The 10331-nt window shown below is 40.1% G+C and overlaps 1 pseudogene; it reads right to left on the bottom strand.

Annotated features, from left to right (window-relative positions):
- Window positions 1-8015: 8015 nt before the first annotated feature.
- On the bottom strand, window positions 8016-8238 carry LOC126061479 (NADH dehydrogenase [ubiquinone] 1 subunit C1, mitochondrial-like; annotated as a pseudogene).
- Between the last annotated feature and the right edge of the window lie 2093 nt (window positions 8239-10331).

Genomic DNA, 10331 nt, shown 5'->3' with positions numbered 1-10331 from the left:
GACATGCCGACTGTTATACCCTTGTCTTGGAGCTGCACAATACTATTAATGCTTCAGGGGAATTCTTTAGTTTTAAAATCAACCAACTTAACTACATTTGATCCAGTTTCGCCAAATGTAGTTGATGGAGAAAATTTTATTTTATTATTTCCCCACGGATAGCTATTATGGCAGACACTGCTAGCTGCTGTAAGAGGATAGTTTAGGATATCCTGTAGTAACAAATCAGCCCTGAAATTTTAGTGGCTTAACCCAACATAATTTATTTCTTGCTCACAAAATTTCCAGTGCAAGTCTCCAGGGGCTCTCCTCCAGGCAGTGACTCAAGGATCTAGGCTTCATGATGCTACCGTCTTAACACTTACCTCCAGATTTGCTACACTATGGAAAAAGAGTGTGTGGATGTGGCACACCAGTTTTTAAATGCCTTGGGCAGAAGTGACACTTGTTACATTTCATATTTCATTGACCATAATTGTCACATGATACTGTCTAACTATAAGGAGACTAGAAAGAACAGTCTCCTTCCCTGTGTGCCTAAGAAGGAGAGAAGAACTTATAAATGAGCATTAATAATCATTGCAATAACAGACTAGCTATTACCTATGTCCCCCTTAGTCCTTACTCCAAATTCAGGTCAGGTGTCAATGCATCTACAGTTAAAATTATTTTTCCAGACTTCCTTGCATGGAAGGATGACCATGTGAATTCTGGTCAATATAATATATAGGTGTAAGTCTTTGGGGGAGGCATTTCTTCATGAATAAAGACAAAGTTTTGTGGGCAGCCTTTTTACTTTTGACCTTCTTGCTGGGAATACAATCATACCTGGAGGTAAAGTAGTTACCTTGTGACCATGAAGACAAAAGCCACATAACAAGAATCTTAGTTTTGGATTACTGCAAAAGCAGAGCCTGAGACAAGGATTTGAGTGCAAGTAGTTCCTTTGGGAGGTGATCCCAGGATGCAGGGGTAGGGAGACATAAAGAGGAAAAATCAATATAACTGTGTGTTATCAAGTTGTCACATCTGTGGGCCACAAGGGGTCAATTCTGCCAGGACCTCCGCGAAGCATACAAAATGCCTCCCAGGGTTTTTCACCTGAAGGATGGGAGGTGGGAACATTTATCCATCAGTTCCCATCACTCATTATTTAAGGGTTACCCCTACATTAACTTTCCTGTACTTCTAAGCTGTGCTCACTCATGGGCCAAACAGGCTCCTGTCACAGAGGAGAAAACCCAAGTTTGCTTAAAGTAAAATAAAGAGGTTTATTGGAAGTACAGGAATCATTTGAATGACGAAATGTGGGCTCCACTGAAGTGAAACTGATGGATCCAAGGTGGGCCTGAGACAGAGCCCTAGTTATAGGGCAAAATCAGGAGGTACAACACAATAATCTGATTGGTTGAGTTACTAAACGATGATGGGTCCTAGTCATAAGACCGTCACATGTGATTACTCTCAGGAACATATTCCATGCATGAGCACATCTTCCTGGGGGTGGTTCGTGTGTAGTCTCAGGATGACTACAAGGAAGATACCCTGAGAACTGGTTGTTAGAATAACTCGTTGAAGGCAGAACATTTCCTGAGGATGTCTTCTACCAAGGATTTGATAACTATTTGCATCAATATCCCTGGGGGCACTGCATGCCAGCCCTAAGGTTCACCACAGAGAAAAACAAGTTAGTAAGCAGGTCTAATTCTGTTGCAAAGGTCAACTGATTTTGTAATTAAAACTGGAGTCACAGATGTTGTTTAGGTCCTGACTTTAAATCAGCTATTTTACTTTTAGTCTAATGCCTCTAAAATTTAGTGTTCCTTGTCACTCCCTGGTTATCGATAAGGCCCAAGACAGAAAGAAAAACAATGCACAATAGTGGACTCGAGAGGGTTGCTGCTAGTGCTGGGCGAATCTGAGGTATCTACTATGGCTGCGCTGAAATCAAGGAGTCAAGGGGATGTGACATAGGACATCGTGATGGTTAAAGTTATGTGTCAACTTGGCCAGGCTCTGATTCTCAGTGGTTTGGCAGACACTACGTAATCACCTTCTATTTTGTGATCTGATGTGAGCAGCCAATCAGTTGAATGGACATTCTGGCAAAGCTTGTTCTCTTTTCTTGATCCTGCATTCTTTTCATTGCCTGACCTCTGGTTTTTGGGACGTGAGCCTGTAGAAGTCTCTGGCTGCCACCTGACCTGCAGATTTTGGATTCAGCAACCCCATGAGCCAGCAGAGGCCTCCAGCCTGCTGCCTGACCTGCAGATTTTAGATTCGTCAGCCCGTGTAACAGCATGAGCCAGCAGCGGTCTTCAGCTTGTTGCCTGACCCATGGATTTGGGACTTGCCAGTCCCCACAATTGCATGAGCCATTTCCTGGAAGTAAATTTTTCTCTATATATTTATATACTCTTCACTCGTTTTGCTCCTCTAGAGGACCCAGACCAAGACTGGCACCAAAGATTTCTTCCATGCTCCAACCCTTGCACCACTGAGGTCTTCTTGTGCCCACATTAAGCCAATTCTGCCACCATGTCTTCAAGATTATGACCAGCCACATCCAATTAAAACAATTAATATAAGAAATCATAACAAACCTGCTCTCCAGGCTATAATTGACATTTATCATCTCCTTCTTCTACCACCCGTTCTGTATTTCCCTCACATTTGGCCATCACTTTTGCTGCTTTAGATGGCTGCCCAGACCTTTATCTCTGAGTGTCTGACTCCTCACGATAATCAAGAAAGGTTTCTCCCATCAGTATAGTAGCTTCTCTCTTTGATTGCTGGTCCACAGGCCTGAAGAGCTCAGGGTGACCAGGTAGTTATCATGAAGAGCTCAGGTTGTTGCTACATAATGCAGGCAGGAAGCAGTATGTCTGGAACTCAGAAGATTCACTGAGGTGTCACTTGATGCTTCTATTCCTGATGATAATGATGAATGGAAGTTGCTGCAGTCACGGACTAACAAGGGCATAGTAACTGGAGACCCAGACCCTCAGATATTATGATCAATAGCATATTAGGAGTGTTCCAAGTCTATAAACTCTTCTCATCCATTTTTATATTGAATCCTCTCTTCTTCCTTCTGCTTCTGTCCAATGACCTTAATAAGATCTGCTCTCATACATGTTCCGCTGGTTCCAGGTGGTCCTGCAATCCTCTTGATGAGTAAGCTGTTTTCTCCCAGAGCAGAGACTGTATTTCTCTGCAGAGCTATCTGAGACCTAACCTCAGTTATTAGGCAAAATTAATGAGGGAGGCAGGAACTCATCTAAAGAAGGATAAGCATAATTTTGCAAGTCATAGCTTCAGGAGAGGATTTGTGTGTTTTCCAAGCAAAGTGCAACTGCTCTCTTCTAGCAAGTGTCAAGGGTGTTTGGGATCATGGGAATTGGGAGTCTACATTTTTCAAGTGAATCCATCCAAATGTTCCCATCCAAGGGCTCTGATTCCCACTTCTTCCTCTCAGAACCCTGACATTAGTTAGCTAGAAGACCTGTAAATGCTGCACTCTTTGATTAAATCATGGGCCTAATTTTAGCTTAGTCAACTTTCCAGTTGCAGGTGCTGCCATGGAGCCCCTATGGCTTTCAAAGCATGCCCCAAGTTGAAAACTGGCTTCTTGAGCCAGTCATTATCTTTCTTTAAGGCTTTGAGGCTTCCAAGGCAGGTTAACAGAAACCAGCAAACTGCTTAATCCTTATAATTATGACTGCCCTCACACTGTACAGGTGCTAGAGCTTATGTATAACCACAGGTGTCCCCTTCCACCTGCACCTTACCTCAATGCAAAATAGGTGAGAGTCTGATAATTGTGATGCTCCACTACCCCAGGCCTGATCTCTACTCCGCTTACCATCAGCACTGGAACCACGTGGCCATCTGCCTGTGAGTAATCTATTTCAAGAATCCCATCCCAAGAGTCTGCTCTTTAGGGCTGCTTCCAGTACTAATTTAGTTTGTATTCCCCCAAAAGCAGGACCTGAGGCCAAAGACTGAGTTCAGGTAGTTTATTTGGGAGGTGCTCCCAGAAGCAAATGTGAGGGAGTGTGGAGAATGAGACAGAGAAAGAAGAAAAGCCAGTATTAGGGTGCATTTTTTTTCTTTTATTGTTGTAAACATAGATAACACATTTGTCAATTCAACATTTTTCATGTGTACAATTCTGTGATACCAATTGCATCACTCAAGCTATACAACAATCACCTATATCTGTGTCCAAGTTTTCCATCATCAGGGTACATTTTTTGAGATGGATGCTGTAACTAATGGGGTTAGAGTCAATACAGGATCCCTGGGAAGCATACGGAAAATTCCTCTGGAATTGTTTTTCTGAAGGACAAGAGACTAAAGAACTTACACACTGGCTCCCATCTCCCAGTGACTGTGGATTGCTCCTGGGGACTCTATGAAGAAGAACATGGTATAGGGGTTGGAGAAAGACTCATTAGAACCTGAGATATGCAGATGACACAATCTTGTTTGCCAAAAGTAAAGACAACTTAAAGCATCTATTGATGAAAGTAAATGACTACAGCCTTCAGTATGGATTACACCTGAACATAAAGAAAAGGAAAGTTCCTATAACTTGACCAATAAACAATATCATGATAAATGGCGAAGAACTTGAAGTTGTCAAGGTTTTCATTCTTCTTGGATCAATGACCAATGCAGCAGGCAAGAAATCAAACATAATGCATTGGGCAAAGCTGCTGCAAAAAACCTCTTTAAAGTGCTAAAACACAAAGATGTCACTTTGATGACTAAGGTGTGCCTGACCTACGCCATGGCATTTTTAATCACTTTATATGCATGTGAAAGCTGGACAATGAATAAGGAAGACCGAAGAAGAATTGATGCGTTTGAATTGTAGTATTGGCAAAGAATATTGTATATACCACAAACTGCCAGAAGAACGAACAGATCTGTTTTGGAGTAAGTACAGCCAGAATGCCCTTAGAAGCAAGGATGGCAAGACTTTGTCTTGCTTATTGTTATTGTTAGGTGCTGTCGAGTCGGTTCCAACTCATAGCGACCCCATGCACAACAGAAACACTGCCATCCTCACAATTGTTGCTATGCTTGGCCCATTGTTGCAGCCACTGTGTCAGTCCATCTTGTTGAGGGTCTTCTTCCTCTTTTTCACTGACCCTCTACTTTATCAAGCATGATGTCCTTCTCCAGGGACTGATTTGCTCCTGACAACATGTTCAAATTATGTGAGATGTAGTCTTGCCATTCTTTCTTCTAAGGAGCATTTTTGTTGTACTTCCTCCAAGACAGGTTTGTTCTTTTGGCAGTCCATGGTGTATTCAATACTCTTTGCCAACATCACAGTTCAAAGGCATCATTTCTTCTTCTGTCTTCCTTATTCATTGTCCAGCTTTCACATGCATATGAAGCAATTGAAAATACCACGGCTTGAGTCAGGTGTACCTTAGTCCTCAAGGTGACATCTTTGATTTTCAGCACTTTTAAGAGGTCTTTTACAGCAGATTTGCCCAATGCAACGCATCTTTTGATTTCTTGACTGCTGTTTCCATGGTGTTGATTGTGGATCCAAGTAAAAAGAAATCCCTGACAACCTCAAACTTTTCTCCATTTATTGTGATGTTGCTTATTGGTCCAGTTGTGAATATTTTTGTTTTCTTTATTTTGAGGTGTAATCCATACTGAAGGCTGTGGTCTTTGATCTTCATCAGTAAGTGCTTCAAGTCCTCTTCACTTTGAGCAAGCAAAGGTGTGTCATCTGCATATAGCAGGCTGTTAATGAGTCTTCCTCCAATACTGATGCCATATTCTTCTTCATATAGTCCAGCTTCTCAGATTATTTGCTCAGCATACAGATTGAACAGGTATGGTGAAATGATACAACCCTGATGCACACCTTTCCTGACTTTAAACCATGCAGTATCCCCTTGTTCTGTTTGAACGAGTGCCTCTTGATCCATGTACAGATTCCTCATGAGGATATATAATCAGGAGGGACCAATTACTGCAGAAAGACATCATGGCTGGTAAAGTAGAGGCTCAGTGAAAAAGAGAAAGACATTTAATGAGATGGACTGACACAGTGGCTGCAACTATGGGCTCAAACATGGCAACAATTGTGAGAATGGTGCAAGATTAGCAATGTTTTGTTCTGTTATGCATAGGGTTACTATGCATCAGAGCCAGTTTGATGGCACCTAACAACAACAACAACCTGGGGGCTTTACCTTCCTGTGCTGCAAGACTGAACAGTTTCTCTCTGATGGGGAAAGGCTTAAGGCCAAGTAGAAAGCACTTGGCTTATTTTTGTGGTAAAATGCTGAGATGAGCTCACATGGAACTGTCCATTTCATCTATGATCAAAGTCACAGGTGTGGGACATCAAAAGTGTCTGCTCTAATAAGAACGTCGGATGGAAGCTGGGTCATTGGTTGTAACGTTGTGCCGCTATATAAGTCTTGGGTGCCTAGATTGTCTGTTTCTGGACTTTTTGTTCAATGAGACAATTGTTGTTGTTATCCACCATTGAGTCAGTCCCATGCTTGCTGGCCCCATGCCCAATGGTCCTGCTCCAACCCCATGATTGATTGTGGATTGGACCATTGTGATCCATGTGGTTTCAACTGGCTGACTTTTAGAAGCAGATCATCAGGCCATTCTTCCTTGTTCATCTTAGTCTGGAAGCTCCACCAAAATGTGTTTAGCATCATAACAATGCACAGTCCACCACTGATAGATGGGTAGTGAGAGGTGCACTGACCAGGAATTAAACAGAGTCTCCTGCATGGAAAGCCAGAATTCTACCACTGAACCACCAAAGACTTCTGTATCCCCTAGAATCAAACCAACCAGTTGCCATTGAGTTGACTCTGACTAAACTGGGGTTTTCAGTGGCTGATTTTTGGAAAGCAGATGGTCAGGCCTTCCTTCCGAGGCACCTCTGGATGAACTAGAACTTCCAATGTTTTTGGTTAGCAGCCAAGTGCATTAACTGTTTGTACTACCCGAGGACCAAAGCGCCTATAGTGATGACAAAATGACCAACAAAGTAGCTGTCCCTTCTTTCTAGAAAGAATACCATGTGACCTACTCTCCCATCAGCTATTGTACCCGATTTTGGGGATGGAAGTTAGGTGGGAGGCACATAAATTGGAAAGGATGACTGTGGATTTTCCTGCTCCATGTTGGACCTGTCTTAGATTTCTACCATGGTGGTCAGAGTAAAAGAGTTGATGGTGCTTTCAGCTGTGTAAAGATGGCTCCATTTCCTCATTGTGATTGATAGTGGCAAGAAGATAGTGACCTGATTTCATGGAAAGACGAATATATGGAAACTAATATGGAGAAGAGTTACCCAGTGATTCCTTGGCCATCTTTGTGCTCTTAGCTTTCTCACAGGGCAGCAGCATCTTATTTGTTCTCGTTATTTCCCAGAATAGAAATAGAAATAAAAATTGATCAATAGATTTGTTTGATAAAAATAAACCCATAGTGTACAAACTATTTGTAACCTGCTTTTCCTATTTGATATATGATATGAAAGGCATTTTTGTGTATGTATGTGTGTGTGTATCACCATTTTTGATGGTTATACATTCCCATTTAAGCATGTCAACTGATGGATGTTTCATTTATTTCCCTTATTTCATTATAATCCTAATTGTTGTGACACAACATTCTTACACACATAATCTTTTTTTTAGATTGAATTTACATTGAACTTTCTGTTTATTGATTAAATTTTTCATCTTGCACATTTAACACAATGTAACTTCCATATTGAACTACTTCTGACACTATAACTTAGAATAGATATTTTTTGGTGGTTATCACAATATGCATTATCTGAAGAATACAGAAGTATTTTTATTTTTTCACTTAATGATGCAGCACTCAAATGCTGAAGATATATACACATAACTTTTTCTCTCTCATTTACAATGAAAAAAATTGGTGAATCCAGAGGAACTGCTGTAATCACTATATGCAGCATACTGTGTTGGCGTTTCAATAGTTTATTCCAACCCATTTCTTCTCTTATACTGTAATCATCTTCATTACGTTGTTTGATGAGATACACCCGTAGGAAGGCTGTGGTGCCCAAAGTCAGTCCAACTTTAGCCAATTAGGCTTGGATTCGGTGGCTTTCAAATACAGAACTTTGAGATGAAAGGCCGCTTGGGAGCTGGCCTGGGCCAGCAGCCGGGAGAAGGGGTGCAGCAACATGGATGGAGCCATCTTGCGGGCCAGGCTCTACTACATGTATCATCTTTGTACACTTGATCAGTTATTTTCTTAGGAAAAAATCCTAGGTGTGGAATTGCTAGATTAAAAAATTTGCAAATTTAAAAATGTTAATTAATCACCAAATGACCTTCGGAAAGCTTTTAACAATTTGTCTTCCTTCCAAAAGTGCCAGTTTCTCTGGTTTACAGTAGGTGTGTTCACCCTGATCAGGAAAATGGAATCTCACACTAAGTGTGTGTGTATTTAATTATTAGTAGGTAGTGTTTTTTGTTTTTTTTTTTTAGTGGTTAAGAGCTTGGCTGCTAACCAAAAGGTCTGCAGTTTGAATCCACCAGTGGCTCCTTGGAAACCCTATGGGGCAGTTCTACTATGTCCTACAAGTTAGGTGTGAATTGGAATCAACTCAATGGTAATGGTTTTTTTTTTGTTTTTTTAAGCATCATTTCATATATTTAGTAACTTTTTGTCTTCTATTAGGTATTGACTATGTTTTTTTTATCTTTCTATTTCCCTTCTCATCTTTCTGTAATTTTCTTGTTGATTTTTAAGAGTTCTTTATATACACTTAAAAGGACTTGTTAATGATTTATAGCTCATATATGTTGCAAAAAATTTAATCCTTTTAGCATATTTAAAAATACTTTTTAAATAGGAGTTTTACAATACAGAAATTATAAATTTTATATACATAAATCTATAAATCTTTATCTTTTCCTTAATGTTTCAAAACTTTATCTTAAAAAGCTTTCCATATTCCACGATTATAAAATTCACTTGCATTTTCTTTTAGCACTTTTATACATTTAAATATTTATTTTCCTAGACTTAATTTTGGTGTAAGGTGTCAGGTAAGGATCTAGTTTTATTTTCCTGGGTATTCGTCAGTTGCTCTAAAGCAATGAAGATTTCAAATAGCTGATTTTCATAATTATGTACTAGTTTTTCTGGTCTTGATACTGTTTCTTGAAGAAGGAGATGGAAAAATACCATTGAGGGGTAAGCCAGGGCTTTGAACCGATTTATTCCACTTCAAGCCCATACTGAGAATTTGCATTTCCACTCAAGATATACTGAATCAAAATCTGCATTTTGTAACATGATTCCCAGGTGATTCTTATGTATAATAAATGTGGCGAGCCATTTACTAGCGGTTCTCAGAATTGGTCCCTAACCAGCAGCCTTAGCATCACCTGGGAACTTGTTGGAAATGCAAATTATCAGCGGGGGTTTAAGCCAGATAGCACTCTAGCTAAAGTGGTCAGGTTTTTGGAAGCTTTAGATGGTGCCCAAGTGCTGAAATCTGTCACTTTATATTTTGCCAGACTGTTTTGACAAAATTCTACCAATCTGATCTTTTTGCTCCCATTCCAATCCTTCTCTTTTTTGGGGAAGAATTTCCTAACCTTTGTATAAGTGGTAAGTTTATGGACATCTTTCCTATTAGGCATTTGAACAAATCTCAAATTTTGTGACATCTTTACTCATTCATTCATGTCTTTTTCATCAGAGCGGAGAGCTGAAACAATGGGTAGCTTTGTTTTGCTCATCCAGGCTCATCTTACTGTGGACCTATCATTTTCTTTCCAGCTTCTGCCTCACCCAACTCCAATACCATCCGATTATTTTCAGAGCAAAAGCAATGTCTATTTTTGCTGCGGGCATCAACTAGATCTCCCATATATTTATGCCACTTAATTTTTTTTTTTTTTAGCTCTAAAAAGAGTGATGGGGAATGTATTATTTGCTGGAACCAGTGTAATCTTGCCACAGTGATCATCTCAGATTCAGTGTGGCCAGACCATGATTTATTTACTTTCAAGAACTTTTTTCCTGATCACCTGGAAAATCCTTTCAAAATGGAAATAAGTCCTGTTTTCATTTGGCAAAAACGCCCATAGAGTCAAAGTCAATATTTCAGTGATACTTAACCTGAAAGTGAGAGAAGAGTGAGCCAAAAGTATTTTTGGCTCATTAGCTAATTTTTTTTCTTGACTCGTGTTATCAAGGAAAAAAAAAAAAAACCCTATTCTGTCAAGTCGATTCCGACTCATAGCGACCCTATAGGACAAAGTAGAATTGCCCCC

This window comes from Elephas maximus, chromosome 2 (assembly GCF_024166365.1).
Source record: "Elephas maximus indicus isolate mEleMax1 chromosome 2, mEleMax1 primary haplotype, whole genome shotgun sequence".
Classification (NCBI taxonomy): domain Eukaryota; kingdom Metazoa; phylum Chordata; class Mammalia; order Proboscidea; family Elephantidae; genus Elephas; species Elephas maximus.
This window is presented reverse-complemented; position numbering and strand designations above follow the sequence as displayed.